At 38.9% G+C, this 13,925-nt stretch overlaps 1 protein-coding gene across 3 annotated transcripts in view; it reads right to left on the reverse strand.

Annotated features, from left to right (window-relative positions):
- The window catches only part of LOC139416523 (contactin 3a, tandem duplicate 1), a 105,715-nt gene extending 96,460 nt beyond the window's left edge, over nt 1-9,255 (reverse strand). For 2 of the 3 annotated variants that reach the window (XM_071165226.1, XM_071165224.1), the window contains exons 1-2: nt 9,079-9,255; nt 8,169-8,235 (exon numbers count right to left, since the gene is read on the reverse strand). The gene's annotated coding sequence lies outside the window, so the exon portion shown is untranslated. The remainder of the gene's footprint in view (nt 1-8,168; nt 8,236-9,078) is intronic. The other variant, XM_071165225.1, reaches the window with a different exon arrangement.
- Nucleotides 9,256-13,925: the final 4,670 nt, after the last annotated feature.

Consider the following 13,925-nt stretch of genomic DNA (forward strand, 5'->3'; position numbering starts at 1 on the left):
GAACTAAGCTCATTAGGCATTTATTAATTATATTCTTCAATAATCAATGGACACAGTTTGGACACACTTTCTTTATTTTTTACAACTTTTTACATTGTAGAAGAATAGTGAAGACATCAAAACTATGAAATAACACATATGGAATCATGTAGTAACCAAAAAGGTGTTAAACTAATCAAAATATATTTTATATTTTAAATTCTTCAAAGTAGCCACCCTTTGCCTTGATGACAGCTTTTCACACTCTTGGCATTCTCTCAATCAGCTTCACCTGGAATGCTTTTCCAAGAGTCTTGAAGGAGACCCCACATATGCTGAGCACGTGCTGGCTGCTCTTCCTTCACTCTGCTGTCCAACTCATCCCAAATCATCTCAATTGGTTTGATGTCGGGTGGTTGTGGAGGCCAAGTCATCTGATGCAGCACTCCATCACTGTCCTTGGTCAATAGCCCTTACACAGCTTGGAGGTGTGTTTTGGGTCATTGTCCTGTTGAAAAACAAATTATTGTCCCACTAAACGCAAACTAGATGGGATGGCGTATCGCTGTAGAATGCTGTGGTAGCGTGCCTTGAATTCTAAATAAATCACTGACAGTGTCACAAGCAAAGCACCCCCACACCCTCACACCTCCTCTTCCATGCTTCACCGTGGGAACCACACATGCGGAGATCATCAGTTCACCTACTCTGCATCTCACAAAACAACAGTGGTTGTTTTTCGGACTTATCAGACTAAAGGACAGTTTTCCACCAGTCTAATGTCCATTGCGCTTATTTCTCGGCCCAAGCAAGTCTCTTTTTATTATTGGTGTCCTTTAGCAGTGGTTTCTTTGCAGCAATTCGACTATGAAGGCAAGATTAATGCAGTCTCCTCTGAACAGTTGATGTTGAGATGTGTCTGTTACTTGAACTCTGTGAAGCATTTATTTGGGCTGCAATCTGAGGTGCAGTTAACTCTAATGAATTTATCCTCGGCAGCAGAGGTAACTCTAGGTCTTCTTCTTCTGTGGCGGTCCTTATGAGAGCCAGTTTCCTCATAGCGCTTGATGGTTTTTGCAACTACACTAGAAGAAATTGTCCGGATTGACTGACCTTCATGTCTTAAAATAATGATGGACTGTCGCTTCTCTTTGCTTATTTGAGCTTCTTCTTCGTTCTGAAATTCCACAAATTAACTTTTAACAAGGCACACCTGTTAATTTAAATGCATTCCAGGTGACTACTTCATGAAGCTGGTTGAGAGAATGCCAAGCGTGTTCAAAGCTGTCATCAAGGCAAAGGGTGGCTCCATTGAAGAATCTCAAATATACATATATTTTCATTTGTTCAACAGTTTTATGATTACTACATGATTCCATATGTTTTTTCATAGTTTTGATGTCTTCACTATTATTCTACAATGTAGAAAATAGTAAAAATAAAGAAAAAATGTCTCCAAACTTTTGACTGGTACGGTATATATATAATTTGGGTGAACTATCCCTTTAAAGCCATTTTAAAGTTTGACAAATACATTCCGTTTAACATTTTATGTTACACTTACAGAATTATACACTCTATATGTATACTTGGCTTGGGGCTAATTGTTGCCTTGCTTTTATATTTCAACTCCCACTCATACCATCTTCGCCATAACTTGTTGATGTCTTTTTTAATTATTGATAGTGCTACCAAAAACGTTTTTATGAAGAAACCAGGCTAAGCCTTTGGCACTTGTTTTTTTATTCCTCATTGTTCCACAGACAGACCTGTCTATCCATCAGTGAATGTATGTGGCCTTGTGTGCCTTCAGGGGAGTTGAACAGCCTTGTTATGGGGTGATTCCTCACAAAACTAGAACAAAAAAAGACCATGTTGTTTTTGATTTTCATTACATTTTATCCATAGAAGGATACTTTAGAGGAAGGATTATGGAAATATATTTGACATTTGTAAATTAATAATTTGAGATTACTTTATTGAAGTTGGAACATTTGAAACATTTTGGCCTCCTTGTTTCATCTGTAGGTGCTACAAAGCAAAAATGTGTGTCATATGAAGCTTTAACGCTAGCTCTGTAATATGAGTGGTATTGATTTAAATTAGTTTTCTTACATTCATTTATGAATATAGAAAATATATGCATTTTAATTTGGCTAATATTTCTGTATATCGTTGAACATACTATACTCTCCGTGCATATCAAAGTTCCAGAGTGGGATATCTTCTGGTTTTAAACTTAAATCCCATTTTATACAGAGAAATTGGCATAGTTGGCAATGTAACCAATCACAGCCCTCCGATTACTTGTATCATTGCACATCCTGCAAATCACCAGCAGAGGGCAACCATTTTGAATCCATTTTCACATTCACTCTGTTGGTAATGCTTTTGCAAATTGGATCATAACTCTAAAAGTAGCAGGCAGAGATCCCACTCTGGAAGTTTGATATGCTTGTAAAGTATATTATATTTAACAATATATTGAACAAATTGCCAAATCAAAAATCACACAAGTTTTATTGAAATCAAAATGCTACAAATATTACAGAGCAAGCGGTAAACCTTCATATTACACAAATATTTGCTTTGTAGTACCTAACGATGAAACATGATGGAGTCTTAAAGGAGGCCTCGGTAAGGTCAAAGTGTCACCAATATTCCAACTTTAATAAATTATTTCTCGATTATGCTTCAAGATACAAATGTCGAATATATGTCATCAATGGTCACCATAGCATCACCCACCTGTAGCACGCGCTCCAGCAGGTATATCTCTCTGGTCACCACCAAAACCAATTCTTTCTTTGGCCGCCTCTCCTTCCAGTTCTCTGCTGCCAATGACTGGAACGAACTACAAAAATCTCTGAAACTGGAAACACTTATCTCCCTCACTAGCTATAAGCACCAGCTGTCAGAGCAGCTCACAGATTACTGCACCTGTACATAGCCCACCTACAATTTAGCCCAAACAACTACCTCTTTCCCTACTGTATTTATTTTATTTTATTTCATTTATTTATTTATTTGTTTTGCTCCTTTGCACCCCATTATTTTTATTTCTACTTTGCACATTCTTCCACTGCAAATCTACCATTCCAGTGTTTTACTTGCTATATTGTATTTACTTTGCCACCATGGCCTTTTTTTGCCTTTACCTCCCTTATCTCACCTCATTTTCTCACATCGTATATAGACTTGTTTCTACTGTATTATTGACTGTATGTTTTGTTTTATTCCATGTGTAACTCTGTGTCGTTGTATGTGTTGAACTGCTTTGCTTTATCTTGGCCAGGTCGCAATTGTAAATGAGAACTTGTTCTCAACTTGCCTATCTGGTTAAATAAAGGTGAAATAAAAAATCCTTCCTCCAAAGGACCCTTCTATGGATGAAATGACGTGAAAATTCAAAAAATCATGGTCTTTTTTGTTCTAGTGTGATGTGGAATCACCCTATGACTAAATCAAATTCAAAATGGTCACTGCTCACTGCTCATGCTATTCTGACCCTTTGAGAAAGGTCCTTTGATAGCTATGGTTGTTAGGATACCGTATCTGTACAACATGCAATGGATGCAAAACATTTTAATCGCAGGTTGCAGTGTTTAGTTCCATTGCCGTGATAAGACGCAGTTGCAATAAGCTTATCTGCACAGTTTGTGCAAGTGAAGGATAAATAACTTGCAAAATGCCTTCAAAGGGAAATCATACAGCACATCTCATATGTTCTCTTCCCCTGTTACAGGTTCAGTCCTGTGTCATCCCGACATGGAGTATAATCGATCACAGGACACGGTGGCTAATGAAACCCAACATGTAGCCATCTCTGTTTTCTCTAATGATGGTAAATGTCTATCCATTAAATTCCCATACTGTACAGCCCTGGCTGTGTCTCTAGGAAATTGTGACGCATTTTGTGATTAAAACCCTGTGGATATAAAATACCAAATGTTGACAGTTTGGAAGCAGAACAGTAGTGGTGTGTGGGTAAAATCACAAGGGAAGCCAGACCAGAAAAAAGGCATATTACAACCTATGTGTTGTGATAATGGCTTTGTTTTCTCTATAACCTGTTAGTTCATATACCTTGACACTGTGATATATAGGCCTAAGGCCGAGACAATAAGAAGACACAGTGGCAGAATAAATTCAACCGCACATTTGTTTCTTTACAAAACCGGAGAGCAACATCTGTCTGGTGAAGTGCACAAAACATTGCATGTAACAAACAGTTACATGACCTACAGCATGGTCAAGCAAGGTAATGTTTCCAACAGTTTTGGACTACAAAACAACTATTGATTTAGAACCACGGAGAGTTACCGCAGGTCGTAAAGAAAACAGGAGATACCTCCACTATTCCAGAACCATTTCAACTTCAACATTTCAACATAATTGAATCACCTATGCTTAGTCTAATACAGTGATAACTAAAAGACACCAAAAACAATTTAGTCCAATCAACGTAAGCTAAAAATGATGTCACTGTCCATGGGACTGATTTGTGTGTGTGTGTGTGCAAGTAGAAAAAACATGTTGACTCTCCCCACTTGAAGAGAAACAACAATGCCATCCTCCTATTTCATGTTGCCTAAATGGTCTATTACTCTGTCGTACAGTACAAGCTTTTAGTTTTTGTTGACCTAGGCTCCCAGGCTAAAATACTTGCTTGCTAGACTAACTTCCTTTCATGGGAAATGATGCGCCAGGACAGCTCGTTAACATTAGCATACTACATCTAGCTCATGTAACTTTCATCCTCTCAGACCAGGGGCATAATGTATGAATTTATGGTTGGATCAGAATCACTGTTATAATCATTGGCCATTATGGAGAATTAAGTAAAACCACAAGTCCAAATACCTATCTCCATCCATGGCTAAATTACGAAAGGGATGATTTTAGCTAGCTAGCTAGACACCTGAGGACAACAACAAAACGAGATGCAACAATTCAAGTTTTTTTCTGTCAATAATGACGTTTGGCTTGTGATGTGATTGGTCTGAAGCCAAATTCAAACTGGCTTCCCTTGACACTTTCTTTTGGTGCGCCAGGACCATTCAAAGCTGAGCTCACTCAGTTTAGCTCAATGCTGATTGCTCGCTGGCTTCCCTTGCATTCAATGCTACGGGGGGCAACAATGTCATACTCTTGCTGACCAGACAGCATCAGATAGATACGCTACACATACTGAGACAAAGGGGCGCTGTTTCATTCACCTGGATGCTTTCTCCAGTGAGATACATTCAGCCTCTTGAAGGACATTTATGAAACACAGAGAGACGAAAAATAAAATATTTTGTATGTTTTTTTTCATTTTTTCATGGTACGTATTTTGGGGAAGCCTGGCTTCCCTTGGCATCCATGAATACACACCACTGAAGCAGAGTAGGACATGCTGTAAATAGGCTTACAGGTTGTTGTTTTTTGACCTGGTGATCTTATAGTTCCATTTTATTATGGGTATGTTTCAATCCAAATTGGCAGATTTAGATTGAGGTTTAACGGATTATTTACATCAAAAAGTTAGGGTCAGATGTTTCATGCCTCAAAAGTGTCTTTAATTCAAGTCCAATTCCTATTCTACAACATATGTTGTACTGTAGATCTCACTAAATTAAGAAGTCTGAAGGCCTCAAACCCAAATTAATGAAAAAGTTTGGCACCATTTAATCAGTTGGAATTAGATGGTGGCAATCCTTCCCATTCGTTTGGTATTTGAGCCTGTTAATTCATCCTATTGCATCGTGGGATCTACAGTTGGATGTACACAGCAGATGTTATGGCTGATTAACTTTATACCACTTTTCAGGAATTAAGAAAATCAGACTTTGGTCTGCAACTACCCCTTTAAATAGCAAAAGATCAAAGACAAAGAAAATTGTCATGTTCCCATGCTCAGGCATTGCATGCATCCAATGGTTGGGTTACATGTCATTGACTATAAAATATGATGTGGTTAGCTAATACGTAAAATACCAATCCAGGCTTTGCAAGATCTGGCAGCAATGTCTGAGCAGGGGAACACGACCAATGACTGTTGATGGTAGCCATACTCTCAGGCTACAGCGATGGCAGTTGATTTGACCCCTCACCACCCACATTCTCCAATACTATACATTTTTCAAGACAAATTTATTAATAGAACAGTACTCCTGCTCCTTACTGTCGAGGAGTCCAGATGACAATATTCACACTAAAATGCATGAGCACTCCCCCCAAGCTCTGAATCATGAATGAGACATACTCCCACACTCCTCAGTACAGACAAGACCAGGAAAAATAGAATACGATGCTGCATCTTTAATCACTCAGGCCTTGACTTCACTTGATCCACAGACACCATCTCTATTTCACTCCTAGTCTGCAAGGCTCATTTGACTGCTCCAAGTGCCTTCCTGTCATTTAAAATACATTTTCTGATGGGGCTCAAGTTAAGACAAGTGGTAGAGAGGGACAGAATATTTCCACCAATCCTCTGTCCTTTGATTCAACTCTAATGGGAATTAAAGATTAACGAGACTACTGCAAGAAAGAGTTGAGCACTGGCCGTAGTTACATTATGGCATCATACTGATTACAGTATATATGAATGGACAAAGCCATTGATCACATGACACGCAATAGTGCATTGAAGCCAAATGAACTCAGTTAATTAAGGTGGCGTCTCATGGAGACAAACATGAGCAGTTTGAGCTACTCCAAGAAGTGTTGGAGGCTAGCTCAATGCTTCCGCCTCTCATTGAATAACTCAAGGTGAAGGCCTGACCGTGGTACTGCAGGCTGCTATTAGCAACTAAATTATCCTTAAAACTTCTTCTGTCTGAGATTTAAAAAATAATGGGTTCAAGGACATACATCTGGTGTATTAGAAGCAATTATTGGTACACAGATTGTCTTCTAAAAATGTTTTTATTTACCCAAAGATTGACCACAAAGATTGAAATTTTTCCATTCACTATAATGGTGGATCCTCTTTCTGCTAATAATGCCTGCAGTACCGCGGTCAAACTTGAACCTCTGTGGCTTCAATGGAAGAGGGCAGTCGTTCTCCCCTGCATCATACAATTAAGACACTATTTCAATGTGTCCTATCAGTTCTTTCTTCCCCACAAATGGTATAACTTGGGGGTTGAAAATGTGCCAAGATATTCCCTTGCCAAAAAAACACCTTAAAAGTGGCACTAGACAAAGAGACTAATGGTGTTTTGATCGAAGCACAACCCGCAGGCATGACATAATATATACCAGCTTCTCTGTTCTTCCAGACCCCACCAGGGGCGCTCAGAGTGCACTCGTACTGCCTCCCATGTGACATGAGCAAATCATCTAAATATGTCAAAGGGTTCCCCATGCACCATGTCAATCTTGAAGCTACAATATAAACCATATGGAATTCCCATTTTCCCAGAAGCCCAGTTATAATGGCTAAGCTCAAGCAGAGTAAAGAAAACGTTGCAATTGATCACCATACTATGACCACTGCTCAATGTTGAAACCTTATTAGTACATGGGTAACCAAGTAAACTGAACTTGCTACACTATCAAATACATGAAGCTATACTGATTTAGTACAGTCAATGGCTATGTCTACATACACAATTGTAGATCCTACAATTGTGTTGCATTGAGATCAGATACTTTCAGAAGTGTTGACGTTTCCCTTTTTGCACAATTTAAGCAGTGTACAATTCGAAAGACAACATACTGGGGTCTCCCGCCACTTGTTTTGGCATACAGGGATGCATTTAGTGAAATGTAACTCTTCTCAAATTGAAAGACAGTGCTTTAGATGCAATGACTGACTATGTTAATTCCAACCAATAACAGAATATTTAAGTGTATTGTAAACACAATCAATGAAACATATGACTTAAGTTTACCATATGCAAATTAACTTGGACAATATGACCACACAATCAAGGTGGTGCAGGTTTGCTCTCAAGAACCCAAGGTGGCATTCTGCACTATCCCAGCCATTAGTACTACTCACAGCAGGCTCCATGTGAACTACAATCCCGATGCCTTGTTTGAACGTTTAGAAACGTGAATAATCCTCGTTTGCGATACGGTTTTGGACACTTAAGAGCCGGTCTGAACGTGTTTGTGCAACAGTTTTGGAAACATAAGGACCTTATATTTCATATCAACGGGACATAATAATAAAAACATGTAAAATTACTACACACCTTTATAAGGTTAGGGTTCCCACACGGCCATATTTCCATGTTACAGCGCCTGTTTACAGAAGACAGACTGAAGACAGAGGTGACCACCTTGGTTAATTAGCGTGCTCAGAACAACTCTGTGTAACAGAGGGGAAAGGATGCCCTACAAGTATTGTAAGTGAAAAATATGTTTGTCTGCAAATGTGTTAAAACCAGTTAATGTTAAGTGTATATTTTGTATTTGTGAAATTATGTTCATGTGAAAGTAGAGACCTCTTAACAACCCCCGGCAAAATATACCTTTGTGAATAGAGTTAGCTAGAGTCCTTGACTGTCGAGCGCTCTGTAGCCTACAATCATTGAAAGGGTGACAGATGTGATTGGAATAATTCCAATCCCCTGTTGCTCACTGCCTGTCTTGGCAAATTAGTTCTACTGGTGGTTTACATGAGGTATAATTGATAGGGTGAAAATGTATAAATTGAAAATTACAATCTTGCTGGTACTTTCGTCTTTGAGATCATATGGGCATAGGCTATAAGAACATGTATTCTAAAATATTAGGCTTATTGGAAATATTCTTTTTTTTTAGGTTAAATTGAATTTACAGTAGGCTAAACTGTACGTTTGTTATTAAAATAAATAATTTAAGAGAGACAAACATTAACCAAATTAAATGCAGACAATTAATCAGACTGTGAAGTGCAAAAAAAAACAGACGATAGCGGACACCTGCAAATGCAGAGTAATAACACACAGAATTCAACTACCAAGAAGCATTCAGTGACAACGTACTGTATGCCTACTTTGATCCCATGATTGATATTGGTCATATCAACTAAAACTGTATTCATTGTGTTTGTACAATTCTGCTTAAAAAACATTTAACAAAAATCATAACTACAGCAACAACACAAATGTTATGGGTTACCTGTCTATAATTCCTGCAATTTTTAACGATGCTTATCCTTTGCCCGATATCCATGTTAAACCACGCATTCCTCTTCTCTCCACTGTCAGTGATAGACACGTAGTTGTTGAGTTACTCACTTGGCTCTGAAAGTAGTCAACTGAGAACACATTTCAGTCGGATAGATGTTTTCTTGTTCCAAATAAATACAATAGGTTTACTCAAAACGATATAATCCACTTCAAATCTTAACCGTGGCGCGCGCTCAACCGAGGTTGACTGGCACTTGGTGTAGGCTACCACATCCACGGCTGTCAAATTCATTTGAGGCACAGCAGAAGCTTCGCTTTGTGCCACAGCGGGACACCAAACCGACCAGCTAAACAGTAAGGGATTTTCAGGATTTCATACGCAATTTATTAATTATTTAACAACCAACGAGAGGGGACGTGGAGTGCTTGTCCTACTGGTCGCCACAGAGAAGCAACAGAAAGCCACTGTTTTGGCCATGGTAGCCTATGGAGGGGTTTATGTACTCACCCACTGCGGGTTTTTACACGAAATGTTCATTGTGAACCACTCCTCGGGAATGACAAAGTTGATGCTGCTGGCACTGGCAGTGTGAGCTGTACAGCGAATTTTGCTTAACCACTACAGATACACTCCATATCTTGGACACATTTTATCTGTTGGTGAACAATTACATAATTTTAGAGGTAATCTGGGATTGGTACCTGCATTTTTAAAAACGTTTAAATTATATGTTTTCTTTAAGAATAGGGTAAAATGGGGTAATTCACATTTAAAAGCTAAAGTCTAGATATCGTATTCTAATTAAATAAATATAATTTTGAAACAAAATGGTATCGCACAACACACCAGTCTCAATGTCAACAGTGAAGAGGCGACTCCGGGATGCTGGCCTTCTAGGCAGAGTACCTCTGTCCAGTGTCTGTGTTCTTTTGCCCATCTTAATGTTTTCTTTTTATTGGCCAGTCTAAGATTTGTCTTTTTCTTTGCAGCTCGGCCTAGAAGGCCAGCATCTCGGAGTCGCCTCTTCACTGTTGACGTTGAGACTGTTGTTTGGCGGGTACTATTTAATGAAGCTGCCAGTTGAGGACTTGTAAGGCGTCTGTTTCTCAAACTAGACACTCTAATGTACTTGTCCTCTTGCCCAGTTGTGCACCGGGGCCTCCCACTCCTCTTTCTATTCTGGTTAGGGCCAGTTTGCGCTGTTCTGTCAAGGGAGTAGTACACAGCGTTGTACGAGATCTTCAGTTTCTTGGCAATTTCTCGCATGGAATAGCCTTAATTTCTCAGAACAAGAATAGATGGCTGGACATGAGATCAAAGGAATTGTCCGTAGAGCTCCGATACATGATTGTGTCGAGGCACAGATCTGGGGAAGGGTACCAAAAAATGTCTGCAGCATTGAAGGTCCCCAAGAACACAGTGGCCACCATCATTCTTAAATGGAAGAAATGTGTAACCACCAAGACACTTCCTAGAGCTGGCCACCCCGCCAAACTGAGCAATCGTGGAGAAGGGCCTTGGTCAGGGAGGTGATCAAGAACCCGATGGTCACTCTTACAGCGCTCCAGAGTTTCTCTGTGGAGATTTGAGAACCTTCCAGAAGGACAACCATCTGCAGCACCACAAATTAGGCCTTTATGGGAGAGTGGCCAGATGGAAGCCACTCCTCAGTAAAAGGCACATGACAGCCCGTTTGGAGTTTGCCAAAAGGCACCTAAAGACTCTCAGACCATGAGAAACAAGATTCTCTGCTGATGAAACCAATATTGAACTCTTTGCCCTGAATGCCAAGCATCACGTATGACGGAAACCTGGCACCATCCCTACGGTGAAGCATGGTGGTGGCAGAAGCATCATGCTGTGGGGATATTTTTCAGTGGCAGGGACTTGTAGACTAATCAGGATCGAGGGAAACATTAATGGAGCAAAGTACAGAGAGATCCTTGATGAAAACCTGCTCCAGAGTGCTCAGGACCTCAGACTGGGGTCAAGGTTCACCTTTCAACAGGAAAACAGCCCTAAACACACAACCAAGACCACGAAGGAGTGAATTCGGGACACATCTCTGAATGTCCTTGAGTGGCCCAGCCAGAGCCCGGACTTGAACTCGATCGAACATCTCTGGAGAGACCTGAAAATAGCTGTGCACCGACACTCCCCATCCAACCTGACAGAGCTTGAGAGGATCTGCATTGAAGAATGGGAGAAACTCCTCAAACACAGGTGTGCCAAGCTTGTACCGTCATACTCAAGAACACTCGAGGCTGTCATCGCTGCCAAAGTACTGAGTATTGGTCTGAATACTTATGTAAATATATATATATATTTTTGAATACATTTTTAAAAAATTCTACAAACCAGTTTTTGATTTTTCTTTATGGGGTATTTTGTGTCGATTGATGAAAAAAAATCTAATCCATTTTAGAATAAGTCTGTAACGTAACAAAATGTGGAAAAAGTAAAGGGTTCTGAATACTTTCCGAGGGGTTATGTTACTCCATCAGAACCCCTAAATATAATCTTGTTTACTTAATTGATTGCAAAAATGAAATTGTAAACACTAACACTGATCCTCAAAACTTGGTTAAAACTTTTTGGGGGGGTATCTGTAGTTTACTTTACTATTTATATTTTTGACAACTTTTTATTTTACTTCACTACATACCTACAGAAAATAATATACTTTTTACTCCATACATTTTCCCTGACACCCAAAAGTATTCGCTACATTTTGAATGCTTAGCAGGACAGAAAAATTGTAAAATTCAGACACTTATCAAGAGAACATCCCTGGTCATCTACTGCCTCTGATCTGGCGGACTTACTAAACACAAATGCTTAATTTGTAAATGATGTCTGAGTGCTGGAGTGTGCCTCTTGCTATCCATAAATAAAAAAACAGGAAAATGGTGCAGTTTGGTTTGCTTAATATAAGGAATTTTAAATCATTTTTACTTTTACTTTTGATACTTAAGTATATTTAAAAACCAAATACTTTTAGACTTTTACTCAAGTAGTATTTTACTGGGTGAGTCATTTTCTATTAAGGTATCTTTACTTTTACTTAAGTATGACAATTGCATACTTTTTCCACCACTGATCACAATGCTTAATGACAATATCATAAAGTGTATTTTCTACAAGTTATTTAAAGTATGATGAAAAAAAACATGAATGTAAAGAATTCATTACAACTGTCACACCCTGACCTTAGAGATCCTTTAAATTCTCTATTTGGTAGGTCAGGGTGTGACTAGGGGGGGAAATCTATGTTTATATTTCTTTGTTGGCCGAGTATGGTTCCCAATCAGAGGCAGCTGTCTATCGTTGTTTCTGATTGGGGATCATACTTAGGCAGCTCTTTTTACCACCTTCTGTTGTGGGATCTTGTCTTTGTTTGTTGCATGGGTTGCATTCCTAAGCTTTTCATTCGTTGAGTTGTTTATTGTTTTTTTTGGTGGAACATTTTAATAAAGAAAATGTATGCCTACCACGCTGCACCTTGGTCTTCATTTAACAACGGACGTTGCTACAACAACAACAACAAAGGATTTAAGAAACAAACTTCCAACTGAAAGGAAACTTCTTGGCAGTGAAAATACTCATTTAAATAAATGTGGGTTTTGACACTCTTACGTAGGTGTCATAACCAGCCATAAAATAACGCAATATATGTCACAACAGGTGTAAATGTATGGGTCCATGACAGTGTTATGACCATATTATGACAGGTTATGTCAGCTGTTTTGACACTGGATGTCATCTAAAGTGTACCAAGGTGGGTAAAGGTATTAAGAAATACATCAAAACACAGTAATGTAGTAACTAAAGACCCTTAATGTAAGTAAAGACCCCTATTCTAATATTTATATTTAGTTTCGCAGACATTATTGGCCTTAAGAAATATTGCCCAGTGTCTTGTCATTCTGTTTCCAAAAATAAGATATATATATATATATATAAGATATTTTCTAATTCATCTCCCTCATGGGTCGGGAGGATAATGAATGTTCACAAAAGAAACAAGTGAAGATAGACCTACCAATTAGTTATAGTGTTTTTACTGATAACAATTTGGTTTGGGATTCATTTAGTGATTAAAACGCATCATTCTGATACCAAATAGGTAACAGAGTGACAGAAAAATCCGTAACAGATGACTGTAACTGAATTGGTTACAATGGGAAATCATAGTAATCACAAACCACAGTTAGGACACCTGCTACTCTCCTCCCTTCCTGGCATGCTGTTATGTTCAGCTTATTATTGTTATGTTCAACTGTTTTCTTTCTCTTTCTGTCATGTGGTGGTCAAAGCAAGAGTGTGAAAACTGTCTGGACAACCCCTCCCTCTCTATCTCCCTCTTTCTCTCGCTTCTCTCTCTCTCTCTCCAGTAAATGTAACCTCTCCCCGCTCTTACAGACACCTACCCATGAGCCCCCACTCTTTCCAATTACTGTAACCAGCCTCTTCACCCACTGAGCACTGACTGACACCGGACGTCCATGGATGTTTAAAAGTAGAGTATAGGTCAGTACAATATATACAGTACAGTACTGTAGTGTAGAGTTTAGTACAGTACAGTACATTAAAGTAGAGTACTGTATAAGTTACTGTATTGTACTGTACTTTAATTTACTGTACTAAACTCTACTGTACTGAACTATACTCTACTGCACTATACTGTGCTGTACTGTACAGTGCTTTCTTCTACTGTGCTTTACTGTGATGTCTAAACTTGTGAAACATACAAGTCGATGATTGGTAATGATTAATTCTTGTTTGGGGCCGGAACTCATTAGAATAGCCAGAGTGTAGAATAATACCTAAATATG

This window comes from Oncorhynchus clarkii, chromosome 9, assembly GCF_045791955.1.
Source record: "Oncorhynchus clarkii lewisi isolate Uvic-CL-2024 chromosome 9, UVic_Ocla_1.0, whole genome shotgun sequence".
Taxonomy (NCBI): domain Eukaryota; kingdom Metazoa; phylum Chordata; class Actinopteri; order Salmoniformes; family Salmonidae; genus Oncorhynchus; species Oncorhynchus clarkii.